Here is a 15,348-nt window from a genome sequence, read left to right on the forward strand (position 1 = left end):
CTAGGAGCTGAACCACCGCCCCCTGGGTGACCTGGAGCCCACTGCTCCGCTTCTCTTGGCCTCGGTTTCCCCAGTGTATAAAACAAGGAGCTTGGACCAGTTGGTCTCTTATAATCCTTCTGAGTCTAGAATTATAAGTCAAAGAAAAACTGAGATAAAGGAAGGAAAATGAGCCAGGAGTGGAGAGGAAGAGGGAGGTAGGACCCTGAAGGATGATGCATGGAACCCAGGTAAGGAGAACGCCATCCTCAATGAGAATGAGACAGCCAACCTGGGATGAACAAAGCAGCAGAGTCTGTCAATCACCTTCCCCGCCTTCATCCCACTCAAGCCTCCTGCAGTCCCAGAGCGGGCGTTATCATCCACATCCCACCACAGCAGGCAGCTGCGGCTCAGACAGGCGGTGGGACTCGCCCCACATCACACCGCTGGAGAGTCAGAGAAGGAGAATAGCAGGAAACGTGGACTCAGCTGGCTGCAGCCCCCGGAGAGGGTCACAGAGGCAAGACCCTCCCTGATCTTCCAGTTCTGACTCCAGGGCCCTTTCCATCCATCTCTGGATTTCTAACAGCCCGCAGGAGATCTCCGCCCGCCAGCGCTGTTGGCACCTCCATGTGTTCTAATCACCAAAATTGATGGCTTCCAGTCGCACAGCTGGACATGAATGAATTGGAATTTGAGCCCAGATCTGATTGATTTTAAAGTTTGGGTACTTTCTGTCCTATGACATCACCCCCATAGTAAATCAGATACCCAGTTCTACGAGTTCTCTCTATGTGAAGTTTCCTCTGTCCATTTCTTCCTCTCAGATCTGATTTCCCATCTTTGATTTGCAGGAAGAAAAGTCCAGGCTGTACCTCAGTCACTAGTATGTGAACCCCGTGAGTGCAGGACACACACCTGGTTTATCAAAGACCCCCATTGCTCAGCAGAAGGCATAGCCATTGGCCACATCCCCCAGGAGGTAGGTCGGGTTGCATGGGAGGGCCTTCCTCCAACAAAGATCCCAGGGTGAGAGAGCAGCCAGGCTGGGCCAGGCCCAAATGACGTCCCCCAGAGTGGTTTAAGAATGTGTCCCCAAGACTAGGGCTGGAAGGAGCCAACAGCAGGACCAGAGAGGAGGAAGGCCTGCACAGAAGCCCCAGGGAGCAATAAGCAGCTCCTCCAGGGGAACCTGAGAAAGACCAAGGGTGAGGTGAGGTCATGGGGAGGGCCCATACACTGCTGGTAGGAGTGTAAATTAGAATAACCACTTCAGAAACTATGACAGTATCTCCTAATGCTGAACATATGCACAGTCCACGAAATCCAGAAATTCCACTCCTAAGTGTCTGCCCAGCAGAAATTCATCCATATGTTCACCAGAACGCCTATGCAAGAATTCCATAGCAGCACTGTGCATTATAGCCTAAAACTGGAGAGTACTCAATTTCATCTAGAGTTAGGTGGATAAATAAATAGTTGTGTATTCATACAATATACAAACACCACACATCAATGAGTCAACAATGTACAACTTAATGAAACAACATGGATAAACCACACAGACATGATGTTGAACAAAGTGGAAGCAAGACACGGAGGAACACAAATCGATGGGAATCCACTTGTATGAGGCTCTGGAACAGGCACAGGTGATACACAGTGACGGAAGGCAGGATGCTGGTTACCAGTCCCACCTGTAAGGATGGTGACAGGCGGGGGTCCAAGGGGGGCTGCTGGGACACTGGTAACACTCTTTTGCTTGCCCTATAGGTGTGTTTAGTTTCATAAAATTCTTCTAGTCATACACTTAGGATTAGTGTACTTTGCCCTATATAAGTTTTACATTAAATTATCCTCTAATAAAAAGTTTGCTTCAGAAAAAGATAAGCCCCAAGTCCTCTTTTACTGAAATGCCTAGAAAATGCCAGATGGGTGATGTGGCTACAGTCACACTAGAGGACACACCCAACACATTGTGTATGAGCAAATCGCTCACTGTTGAATGATGAATGAATGATGAGTTGACAACTCGGTGAGCCATTGAATAAATGAGTGAACCAGGGAACAAGGAATAAACGAATGAAGGATTTGATGTATGAAAGAGCACATTCATGAGTGAGAGAATTAGAGTGAAAGAATGAAGAAATCACAGGTTGACTGAGTGAGGAATTGTGTACCTATGGGGGGAAAGCACGAATGAAGGCACACCAATGGAAGTAGGAATGAATGAACCATGGTGTGGAGCCAGGAACAAATTAACACAGGGGGAATGTGTGAATAAACGAATGGAATAAGCAATCAATGAATGGAAAAAAACTAATGGAAGAGGCAAATGAATGGATATAAAAACATAAGAAACAACAAGCAAATGAATAAATGGATAAATGGTTTGATGTGTTCTGGCTGGACTTGGCGGGGAAGTAATTTGCAGAGAAGAAAACTCCCAGCTCAGAGGAAAGTGTCTCCACTCAGACCCCCGGGGCCAAGGTCTTGGCAATTCAGCCTCGTCCTCCCAGAGAAGGTTCCTAAAGTGACTTCAATTTAGATGTAATGAGAACATGATGGTGCCAATATCAGGGATGCCATTGAGGATGCCACCAGCTCCCTAGGATTAACTTTGGTTCTGTGCGAAGAGCTAAATAGAATTGACTACATTGTTTTCCCAATTATGTTGCAGATAATTACCTATTATGTAGCAAAGCCCCAGCATGAGTTTAATAATCACTATTTAAATAACACATTTTCACTGTCTCCTTACAAATTAACCTCCAGGAAGTGTAATTAATATCAACATGGGAAGGTTGGCTGTGTGGTCTGGGAATGAGGAAAGGGGTTGGCGCTGTCGCTGTGATCATCCTGTGAGACCCCGAGGCCGGGTGGTGCTGTGCACAGAGCTCAGGTTTGGGAAAACCTCCGTCCAGGACGTCGGGCAGGTCAGTCCCCATCTGGGCCTCCGTCACCTCCTCCGTGAAATGAAGATGATTCTCCTAATTCCCCAACTCCCGGTGTTATCGGGGCGCTCAGTGTAGACCCAGTTCAGAGACAGTCACCCCTCTGGCCCTGCTGTGCACCCCCAGCACAGGCACATCCCTCATCCCGGGGTAACGGGGTCTCCTCTTGACACATTTCTCCCCCACAGACTGAGGGCCGGGACCGATCTTGTCCTCAGCACGTGCTCAGCACCCAGCGCAGTGTCTGCACACAGTAGTGCTCAGCGAATGTCAGTTAAAGAAATGAGTTAACCTTATCACATATTGTGTGTTTTATAAATGCCTTTATAAACAAAAGATAGTTTGATAAAGAGCCAGCCACTCGCCAAACGCTCTTACACCTGCTCCTTGTGGTGTTCAGCGCCTGCCTCACTCCCAGGTCCTCAGTCCTTCACTGACCTGTCAGTGTCTGCCTGTCTCGGCCCTTCCCCCTTCCTGTGCACCACCCCCAATATCTGGAGGCCTGAAAAGAATGCAGACAAGCTGGTTGGATTGCGTGAAGGAAGCATCCACTGGCTCTGATGAGGGGCCCAGGGGCTTGGCTCTGAGTGACAGTGCCTGTGGGAATGACGCGTCTCCGGGTCTCCACACAGACCTGACCCGGCGTAGCCTTGATGAGAGGTCAGCACGTGGGTCTGACCCCCACAGGGACAAGAGGGGCAGAGACCTGCCCAGACCCCTGAGTGCCTGGAGTGGGGGGTGGGGGAGAAGCCAGGTCCCTGACAAAGGACTCGATGCCACCCCTGCTGTCCATCCGTCGTGTGGATTGAATGCTGTGTATCTGCACCTGCAATTCCAGAATTTCTTCCTGCTTCCAGAGAGAGGCAGAGTTGGGGAAGGACAGTCAAGAGCGGGGCAGGGTCCTCTTCTTAAGTTTGCTACGTTCTTCAAATTGCCCTTGATCACCACTACTTGCTCTCAGAGGAAGAAAGTATAAAAAGAAAAGAGAAATAGACAGAGGTGGCTCCCTTGAAACAAGACCAAGTTTCCTTTTACACAACTAGACACAGACATTTAAAATGCCCCTTCACACTGTTGAGGTAGATTCTTCAATAATTAAGCGACGGGAGGTTTCTGGCTAATTTAGTGGTAGAGGAATCTCGGCTTCTCAGATGTCTGTCCTCGGACGAGTGTGCCCTTCACAGGCCAGGAAACAAATCTTCTCCCTGTTCCCCAGGGCACAGCGTCCCTTTCAGGCCTCCCTCCTAAAGGGATGGGGGAGACCAGGATGGAATCCCCAGGGGGGACCCCAGATAACTAAAGGGGAAGAGCCAGCTGGTCCCACTGGGGGAAGAAATGACGATGGCATAATGATATTTTTTAATTACCTGAACTAATAATGTGTCATAACTAACATGGGTTGAGAAATTTCTATGTACCAGACACTGTACTATGTATTAACTTATTTAATCCTCACGACAAGCCCGTGAGGTTAAGTACGACCATTATTCCCATTTTACACACGAGAAAACAGGCACAAAAGAGCTGAGCTGATTACAGGAAAGAGAGGTAGGTGGGGTCAGAGTTCACATCTCTCCCCATCTTGCCCCTCACCACCTGTGTGGCCTTGAATAAGTGACTCCACATCTCTGAGCCTCAGTTTCCTCTTCTGTGAAATGGGGAGATGAGATATGACACCCCCAGGGCCTGGAGTGTGGAAGGGGCTGCAGAGATGAGATACCCATCTCCTTCCCTGAAACTGGAGTCAGTGCCGAGCGCCCCACCAGCTGACTCTGGGCGCGGTCAAGGCTGTCCACACCCAGAGGAGGATGCTGGTCCCTTAGCAAGAGATAGATTGGCTGAGCCACATTCTGCAGGCTGCCCCCAGGTCTATGGTTCACAGAAGATCCCGGGACACATAATCCCAGTGTCGTTTCTGGGCTGAGCCTCACCCCGGCAAAGATGCTCAATGCCTGTTCTGAAAATCTTTTCAGCAGAATAACTGAGTTCCCACAGCCAAGCCCAGAGTCTTGGGTGAATGGGCTGGACCAGCTGGATCATGTGGTAGATGCAAGTGAGGTTTTCAGGAAACCATCAGACTATTTCCCACAGTCCCCGTAACATTTCATATTCCCACCAGCGACGTAGGAAGGCTCAGTTCCTTCCCAACCTCACCGAGACTTGTGATTTTCAGTCTTTTTAATTTTAGCCATTCTAGTGGGTGTGAACAGCATCTCATTGTGGCCTTAATTTGCATTTCCTTGATGACTAACGATGTTGAGCATCTTTTCTTGTGCCTATTGGCCATTCATATATCTTCTTCTTTGATTACTTTTTAATGAAAAACACATTTGCATCCAAACTGAAATTATATTGTCAGCAGTTAATTATCACTTGCCAAACAAGTGTGTGCCCAGATTGTGGGCTTAATTTTCATGTAGGTTTTCATATTTGACGAGGCCTCTATGAGCGAGAGACGTTCATTGCTGGAAATGGTGCTTTTTTTTAAAGCAGTTTTAAAAATAAATAGGTTTCTGTGGTGTCTGAATCAGGGCTCTTTGCAAGGAACAGAAATGTGCTTTGCAAGTCCCGTTCAGTGTAGCTCAGGCAGAGAGACGGTGTGTGGATGGGGTATTTTACTGCTTGGGGTGGGAAGAGCCTGCCTCACCAGAGCCTAGAACCAGGACTTGGAATCCCCTCTAAGACCCCAGACAGTTACTCACCCCTCCACCCCACCCCGGGGCTCCTCTGGGCTTCTCTCAGTGCATCTGTCTCATTCTTCTCTCTACAGCCAGTTTCCCTGCTTCTGTCCTCTCACTGCCAGAATGACTGTCCCCTCCTCTCTTGAAATCACACATCCTCAGGTTGAGGGCCAGCAGAGACTGAGCTGACAGATGGGTCACACCCTCCCCTGACTGCAGACCAGGCGTCTACAACTGCCTCTGCCTCTGATCTTAGCCAGTAGACAAATGTCTGAGTGTGACATGAATATGTGAGTGTGTGTATGGAGGACATTTGTGTTTCGATGTGTATATGGGACACGTCTCTATATGTGTCTGTGTGTGTCTCTGTGTGTGTCCACATGTGCCCTCCTCATATCTCACACCTGTGTGCACATACAGAGGTTCTGGAGGCTGCAGGGGCTCACTAAGGCCCCGGGCCCAGGACAGCCCGGAGTCCAGGCCCCTGTCGCCCCCCATCCAGTGCTCTCACTACTGCCCGCTCTGCCCCCATTACTGAGGACAGCGTTGTGCCCAGACCAGCTTTGTCCACCTCCAGCTGTAAGTGATGTAAATGCTGTTCTAATTTCTAATCATTCTTGCAATTTGGAAAATGGTTTCTTTGGTTCCTACAAAAGGGGTTCCACAGACAGCTCTGCTGTGTATCCCCCTGGAGGATCTTTATGAAAATGATGGGCGAAAGTGTTGTCTTATAGTTAAGCAAAAAGAAGGAAAGAAATAATGGAGCATCATGAGGGGGAGAGAGAAGATGGGCGGCCAGGGAGCGTAAGGGTGATTACCAGGAGATGGTAGGAGCGAGTCATTTAAGCAAATTATTTCTTAACTAAGGTTTACTTCCATTCATGTACTAACAGAGCACCCTCACCGTCTCCCGTGATGGGAATTTTTCTCCTCCCTCAGCCCCCACGACACCACCAGAAAACTCAGACAGTTCACTGCAAAACCAGACGTGCGCAGAAGAATCTTCCATTCGGCTGGGAGCAGAGATGCGGGGCTGGGCCATCAGGTGGGAGAGACGAGGTCAAAGAGACTGCCCACCTCTGGCCCTCCACTGCCCGCACCCCTGCTCTGCTCTCAGCTCCTGACACTGGCCCTTCCCACGGTCTCTCTCAGGACGGGGGCAGACGGCCTTTCTTGCTTTCATTTTTATTTCCATTCTAGCATTTTCACACACATAACTTTCACAACCTGCATCTCAATCCGATGGGCATCTGGGAATTTGGTACCAACCCTTTCCTCTGCCCCTGGGAAGTGCCTGGCTCTTTCCACATGTCCCTGAGGTGCTGCAAGCGAGCAGTGGGGCACTTGAGTGACAAGAGGCCTGAGCAGGACGGAAAGGCTCGCTGCCTCCTCCCACCTGGATGAGGGTGGTTCAGGTAACAGGTAACCTGGATAACATCTGCATTGTACCAGGCCCCTCACCGACCTGTTTCCTGAAGAGTCAGTAAGACAGACAGCACCCTGGTCACTGCCCCCTGCCCCCCACTCCCGCTACAGTGGGTTCTCAGAGTCCAGCCCGCCGACGTCATGGCCAGTGCATGGGGCAATGACTTTCCCGACCCCAGGGCAGAGGCGCTCCTTCCTCAGCCAACAGAGCTTCATGAGCGATGTGCCTGGTGGCTCCAGAGGCCCTGCTGTGAGGAGGGAGAGTGACAGTACTCACCCCAGCCTCTAACCAGCGCACACCGGGGCCTCATCTGCTGAGGCCTGTGGCTTCTGGTTCTGTCCGGATCATTCAGGCCGCTGTGAGCAGAGCTGGCAGGCCCTCTTCACGTTGTTGGCACATGTGGGGTTAGTCCCGCACTGGCGCACTCCTCCTGTCCCTGAGATCCCCTCCCTTGCCCCTCAGGGGCCTCTTGCCTCCTCATGAGATGCCCTGGAAGATGCTCCAGGCCGAGGGAACAACATGTGCAAAGGCTCAGAGGTTTGAGCGGCAGAAGAAAGAGCAGTGTGACTGGAGCATCTTGAATCGGGGGGTCAAGGTGGGCAGTGCTGGGCCTGGGAGGCTGCACCAGGAATGCGAGTCTGTATCCTAGGCGCCACGAGATATCACCAGAGTGAATGAAGGATGTGTTTTTAAAGCCCCCTCTGGGAGCCTTGTGCTAAGATGTGATGGGGGGAAACTACAGGGACCAGGGCCACTGTCTGTCAGTGTGAATTGGGCCCAAGTGAGGTGGGGGCCTTGGAACATGGAGCAGAGCAGGGACAGCTCCGCCCTGAGTCTCACAGGGTCACCTGGCTGCTGCAGGGAGAGTGACAGGAGCAGGGCCAGGGCAGAGGCAGCAAAGAGGTGGCAGAATCTAGACTGAAAACCAGGGTCAGGCAACCGTGGTCTAACCACTGGACAACACTGCCTCCCTCCACCAAGCCTGGGGCTCAGGATCCTTAACAGAGACCGAGCCTCCTCCGTCAGAGTTTGGAATCAGAATATAACAACACCCTCCGGGAGAGGCCCCCAGGGATCGGCATTCAGGTGCTGCCCTGAGAGCAGGGAGGGGCGAGAGCAGGAGGCTCCCAGCAGAGAAGGGAGAGGGGAGCCTGGAACCCAAACAGCAAAGGAGCCCTGGGCCTGGGTGGGCTCCCTGCAGGGGCCCGGGTGACACGGGCAGCACTGCCAGAGAGGGGCAGCTCAAGACGGGTGGGGGGCTAAGGGAAGGGGCTTCAGAAGAGATCAGGATTCAGGTCTTTCTCCTTCTATCCACCCAAATATGTATCTTTCTATCTGCTCAGGGCTGGAAGGACCCCGCCAAGATCACCCAGACCAGGGGTCTCGTCTCAGGCTACCATTAGGATCAACTGCTTTAAAACAAGCCTGATGCCCACACACCCCCACCCACCCATTGTACAGATCGGGAAACAGAGGCTCGGGGAGCTGAAGAAGGAGGTGTCAGTGAGAGAACTGAACCCAGGCCTGTGGGGTCCACCCTGTGCTGCCCGCGTCTCTCAGCTCCTGGGACATCCTGCCTCGGCGCCCTGACCACCACGGACTGTCCTCACTTATCTAACCCCTGTGTCCCCAAGGAGGCCCTGAGGACAAAGACCCGCCCTCACTCCTCTCTGCTCCCCTCCCCCTCAGTGTGGAGGCCCCACGTGTGACAGAGACATAAGTAGTTGCTGACGCCAAGAGTGGGTGAAGGGCCATCCTCCCTGGGTAGGCTCTGTCCCCCGCCCACAAGCCTTTGCACATATGATCCCCAGGGGCCAGCACGGCTCCGCCCTCACTTTCCTCAGTTCTGAATGTCACCTGCTTCCCACTCGCCCCCTCCACTGCTCTCCCCGCCCGCTCTAGGCCTCTTCACAGCGCTCATCACCACCTGGCTTGTCGTCCGTCTCTCCCTCCAGAAGCACCAGCTGACTCCCTGTGCCTGGAACAGAGCCTGGCACAGAGCAGGCAGTCAGCTGCTGGGGGAGAGTGAATGGGTGAATGGGCCTCAGTTTCCCCATCTGTAAAAGGGGGAAGTAGATTCCAGGATGTCTCCCAGGTCCACCCCCGACAAGCTCTGTCTCTCTGGGCAGCCGGGAGGACCAGGAAGGCTGGAAGAGCGGGGATGGGCATAGGTCTGAGTCGGGGCCAGCAGGGTGATGGCCGAGGCCCCCCAGCAGGGCTGGGCTGCCCGTTTCGTCTCACACTTGGCGCCCCAGCTACTGCGGTGCTGGCCAGGAGCCTCGCGTGCAGTTATTAATGTGATGTGCCTGGAGGTGTGTAATTGTCAGAAGTGGTTTTGCATATTTGATAAATCTATAAATATGGAGTGTAATTACCCATCATTAGCATAGGCGTATGTTCTGCATAAACGTATATTGTTTCCCCAAGAATGCAAGTTGCCAATTTATGACTGAGATGCAGTAACACCAGCCTGACGATCGTGTGTCCCCACCCCTGATGATGCAGTGTGTCCACTCATCGTCCTGGGGAGGAAGGGCAGCCCAGAGGATGGCAAATCTCCCCATGTCACAGGCAGGTTCCGGGGCCCTGGAGCCCTGGGAGGGACAGAGAGCAGGGTCAGGAGAGAGGTCAGCCTCAGCCGCCAGCCTGCACCTGGGTGACAGTCAGCAGAGGGGAGGAGTCACCTGAGCACCTGCCCCGGCCGGCTGCACCCAGCCCTGCGGTGGGTCACAGGACAGTGGCTGGAACCTGAGGTCCTGGAGCCCGTCCACCCTCACCGACCTGGGGTCGCCTCCCTGAGCCTCAGTTTCCTCAGCTGTAAATGGGGTGAACACAGCTCCCCGTCCTGGGCGGTCGTGGGTGCAGTGAGCGAGCGCAGGGAAGGCGCCCATACGCAAGGGATGTCCCCGTGTGGGAGCTGGTCTTCCTGCCGCTGTCACCGCAGGACTGCTCAGAGCAGGCGCCGCGGGCCCTTGACACACAGGCTCATCGCTGCAACAGCCAGCAGCCGTCCACGCGCCCTCGCACCCAGCGCCCACACGCTCAACCCCATGTCACCTCACACCTGCCCTACACGGCAGGTGCTGTGACGGGCCCCACCCCACGGGGAGGAGGCTGTGCTGCGGGCGGTCAAGCACCTCCCGGGTCACACGGCCCATGGGGCAGAGGCTCAGGGCAGGGCTTCCTCCCCAGGGCCCGGGCTCGGCCACCACCCCAGACCCCACACGCCCGGACTCTCAGTCACAAGTGCTGACGAGAAGGTGGGGGACACACGTGGCTGCCCACCCAGCAGCCGCCCCTCCTCCGTTCACTTGCAGGACCTGGGCTTGTTCTGCAGCAACAGGCTCGGGCCTGGGGGCCTTCCCAGTCCCGAGGAAGCCAAGCCTGGCAACTCCCCCCTTCTCTAGGGACTGTTTTAGGGGTAGGTGCGTGACCTGCGTCTGGCCGTGGAGCGTGTGCTTTCAGGAATTTTTTTTTTTTTTTTTTGCTTGAGGAAGATTTGCCCTGAGCTAACCTCTGTGCCAATCTCCCTCTAGTTTGTATGTGGGTCACCACCACAGCATGGCTTGACAAATGGTGTGTAAGTCTGCACCTGGGATCCAAACCTGTGAACCCTAGGCTGCCAAAGCGGAGCACATGAACTTAACCCCTACACCACCAGGCCGCCCTCAGGAGATATTTTTTCTGCCTCACTACACTGGCTTCTTCTTGACTTGAATGCTGTAGTGTGAGACATGACATTTGGAGCTGTGGCAGCCATCTTGCAACCTTGAGGCAATAAGTTAAGAAAAAAGAAGGCCAGTATGGCAGAGGATGATAAATTGGAAAGAGGGAAGACCCTGGGTCTTTGTTGGCATCAGTGAACATCTGATCAAGAACAGAACTAGTTCCCTCCAGACACCTTTTTGTTCACGATCATTGCACATCTTGGTTGCTTGAGCCACTGTTGTTGGATTTTCTGTTACTTGATACCCAACACTTCCTAACTGATGGAACACCTACTGTGTGCCCAGCTCATGTCTCTCCTGACCCTCAACACACAGGGTCATGGCTATTTGTCTACACCTCCGTCTCCCAGGTCAGACCCGGGACCAACACAGTCCAGGACGGTAAAGAACAAAGAGAGAAAGTGCCTCGGTCTTTGTTGACATCTCTGAGCTTGACCAACCCCAGACGCCCGCCAGACATCTGGTTAGGTGAGATGACTTCATGTCTCATTTGCTCGAGCCACTGCAGTTGAGTTTTTATTACTTGCTGCTCAAAATGTCTGAACTGATGGCAGCACCCCAGTAGGCACCAAGTACCCAGCTATTTGTTTACAGCTCCGTCTCCCTCACTAACCCTTGGACTGTCTTTGAGGGCCGAAGTTGTGTCTTGCTCATTTCTGTACGCCCCCGGCCCAGGGCTAACGGGCCTGCACACGGCCAACCCGATCCCACAAGCTGAGTAACAGGGGCAGACAGGAGCAAATGCACAAATGAATGAATGGAGGAAAACAATGGATGCGAAAATGCTCTGCAAACTGTAAAGTGCTGGGCCCAAATGTAGGATGAAGATGTGGAAGGTGCATCTGTCTCCTCAGGCAAGGGCAACAAAAGCAGAAATAAACAAATGGAACTACAACAAACTAAAAAGCTTTTTCACAGCGAAGGAACCCACCAACAAAACAAAAAGGCAACCTATTGAATGGGAGAAGATATTTACAAGTGATATATCCAACAAGGGATAGATGTCCAAAATATATAAAGAACTCATACAACTCAATATCAAAAATAACCAATATGATTAAAAAGTGGGCAGAGGACCTGAATAGACGTTTTTAAAAAAAAAGACATACAGATGGCCCACAGGCACGAGAAAAGATGCTCAGCATCACTAATCATCAGGGAAACGCAAATCAAAACCACAATGAGATGTCACCTCACGCCTGTCAGAATGGCTGTTATCAAGAAGACAGGCGAGAATAAGGGTTGGCGAGGATGTGGAGAAAAGGGGACCCCTTGTGCACTGTTGGTAGGATTGTAAATTAGTGCAGCCACTGTGGAAAACAGTACGGAGGTCCCTGAAAAAACTAAAAGTAGAAAGACCATACAATCCAGCCATTCTACCTCTGGGTATTTATCCAAAGAAAACAAAAACACTAATTTGAAAAGGTATACACATCCCAATGTTCATTGCAGCATTATTCACAGTAGCCAAGACATGGAAGCAACCTAAGTGCCCGTCAATAGATGAACGGGTAAGGAAGATGTGTTATATACATACAATGGAATACTACTCAGCCAAAAAAAGAATGAAATCTTGCCATTTGCAACAACATGGATGGACCTAGAGGGTATTATACTAAGTAAAATAAGTCAGACAGAAAAGACAAATACTGTATGATTTTATTTATTTGTGGAAGCTAACAACACAAAACAAATGAACAAAGAAAACAGAAATAGACTCAAAGATACAGAGAACAGATTGGTGGTCGCCAGAGGGGGGGCTGCGGTGGGGAGAAGGGCGGAACAGGTGAAGGGAATTAAGAGGCACAAACTTCCAATGACAAAAGAAACAAGCCACAGAGATGTAATGTACAGTATAGAAAATATAGTCAATAACGTTGTAATAACATTGTATGGTGACAGATGGTAACTAGACAGCGTGATGATCATTTTTTAATATGTAAAAATATCAAATCATTGTGTTGTACCCCTGAAACTAAAATATTGTATGTCAATTATACTTCAATAAAAAAATATCTGGAAGGTGGACAGAGAGGGGGTGGAAGAGGGAGCAGAATGGAGGGCAGGGAGCAGAGAAGCGGCCGCCCCACCGCAGCAGGAACAGGCCCCAGGAGGCTCTGCCGTGGTCCCAGACACGTGTGTGCCCCCCGGCCGCCCCCTCTCCTGCTCACACAGCCTCAGCTCTGTAAATGCGCCTCCCAGGCTCCCTCTCCTGCCCCCACAATCGTCCCCCTGGGCTGCTGGAGCCTCTGACAGCAGGCACCTCTCCCCCAAACAGACACAGAGACAAGGCTTTCTCCTCGGCCATTTTCCCCTAAAATTTGCTCTTAGAAACCAAATGGTCCTCCTGACGCCAGTGGCCAGTCTTCGTCGCGGTGTTTGGTGAGACAGAGGCCGGGCTGAGGCGAGGAGGGGCGGGAGGAGCTGGAAAGCGTTCAGGGAGAACAGGCTTCCAAACGCAGCTTCGGGTCCCGCAGGGGGACGGGATTAAAGGATCACTTCGAATGACTTTTGCCATCAGAGTAAGAGATTTGTCTCCCCAAAAATGTTTTAATTTGACAGTTGGCTTCAGGGGTTTGGCGGAATTTGTTTTGTGAGCAGACTAGATCAAAGAATGAAACAAAACACGCTCCGCCGCGAGAACTCTGCTAGCCGCCTGGCAGAATTGTGTTTCATCCACAGTCGGATGTTTGACAAAACCGAGGGTGATCTTCCCACCGGCGTCTCCTGCTCGTGGTGTCTGCACAAGGTCCTGCTGGCCCAGGGAGTCAGCAGGCGGGCAGGGACCTCTCTCCTCTGCCCTCGGGGTTGCCCCGGGGAAGCCGGCAAAGGAGGGCCCTGGACAGTAACAGGCTCTGCGGCCTCTCCTGCCTCCAGGTCCGAGCCTCCCCAGGGCCTGCAGCCCGTGCCCCCCACCGCCACCCGTCTCTGTGCCAGCGGGTGGATTCGGAGCTGGGCGGCGACACCCTCTCCCCAGCCCTGCTGCCCGGATCAACCACCCCCGTGATATACGCACGTTCAGCATCACCCTGGCAGCTGGTGGTTCCAAGTGGGCCCAGACCCACTCCCGCCTCCCCCATCGCAACTCCAGGCCCATTAAACCGGTGATTTACGGGCCTGACACATAGATTTGTATGAGCTGCACCAAGATCAATTTTAATGCCTCCTCTAAGATCATGCTCTTGAACGGCTCCTTCCCCTCGGAGAGACCTGAGGGGCCCTCTCCCCTTGTCAATTACCAGTCGGCCATGTCCTCGGACCACCGGGCCCACCCACTACCTGCCTGCCCACCCCCTGCAGCCCCGCCCCCTCCTCCCTCCCCGCCCCTCCTGCCGCCCCGCCCCCTCCTATCAGTCTGCGCATCTCCCCGTGTGTCCGGATGTAGCCTCCTGTGGGTTAAATAAGACTCCGCGAGCGGAGAGCTCAGCTCAGAGCCTGGCTCAGGTGAGCGCTCACTTCAGAGCAGCCTTTCTTCTCTTGGAAACAGGTGGCGCCTCTGGGAAACAGTCAGGGGGACCCGAGTTCAAACCCGGGCTTCGCTGCTTTCTTGCTTAGCCTCTCTGAGCCTCAGTGTCCTCATCAGTGAAATGGGAAAACTCAGCCCAACGATCCCATGGGATGAGATTGAGGGAGGAATGGGAGATGGAGGGAGGAATCAGACTCTGAGGTACCAAGCTCAGCACCGCCTCCCCTCCCACAGCCCCTCCCCCCATGGTAACTGCTGGTTCCCCTTCTTACCCCTCCTTCCTCTGTCTCCTCTTTGTGTCATTGGGTGGAATGACGGGAGGGGTGGGAGAGACGTGAAGAGATGAGTCCAGGTCCCGCCCCATCCAGCGTTTGACGCCTCAGCTCCCTCCAAGGGTTGCCCCGGTCTCTGGGGAGCCCGCCAGCGACAGGGAGCTCACCACCCCTGGACTGGGCGGCGAGAACGGCAGGGCTGCCCGGAGAGGATGAGGCTGGGAGCCCTGAGCGGCTATGGCTCCAGACCCCAGCCCTGCAGGGCGCAGGCAGCCCAGGGCCACATGCAGAGAGGAGCCTGCAGGAGCGGGTTCCCAGGCCCTCCGGCTGGGGCCAGAGACGGGAGTCTGTGTGTTAGAGAACATAAAACAGCAAATATTAAAGAAAAAAACAATGGAAAAGGCCCATTTATCATCTTCTCTTTGAAGCATCTAAAAAAAAACCATATAAAAAAATTATACTGTAAACGCAGTTGGCCCTTTACAGATTCAGGAGATCGTGTGGCTGTTGGCCTGTGGCCATCCAGGTAGAGCCCAGGGGAGCAGCGGCCTCTGCCGCTCAGCAGTTATGTCCAGGCAACGCAACCCTGTCGGAAGACGCTTGCTCTGGGAGCCCCATCCATCTCGCTGTGTGGCCTTGAGAAATCAAACTCCCTCTCTGGGCCTTTAAAAGGCGTGATCAGTGGGCAACACATACTTGTGTTGGGAGGGGTAATGGGAGAACGTTGTTTAGGGAGGGATGGAGAAGGCACTGGACAAAATGGCAAGAAGAAGCCTCTTACGCCTGGAAGGAGAAGAAGGGAAAGACCAGAGACACGTCCTCTGTGACCGCTACCTTCC

Source organism: Equus quagga, chromosome 5, assembly GCF_021613505.1.
Source record: "Equus quagga isolate Etosha38 chromosome 5, UCLA_HA_Equagga_1.0, whole genome shotgun sequence".
In the NCBI taxonomy this organism is placed as follows: domain Eukaryota; kingdom Metazoa; phylum Chordata; class Mammalia; order Perissodactyla; family Equidae; genus Equus; species Equus quagga.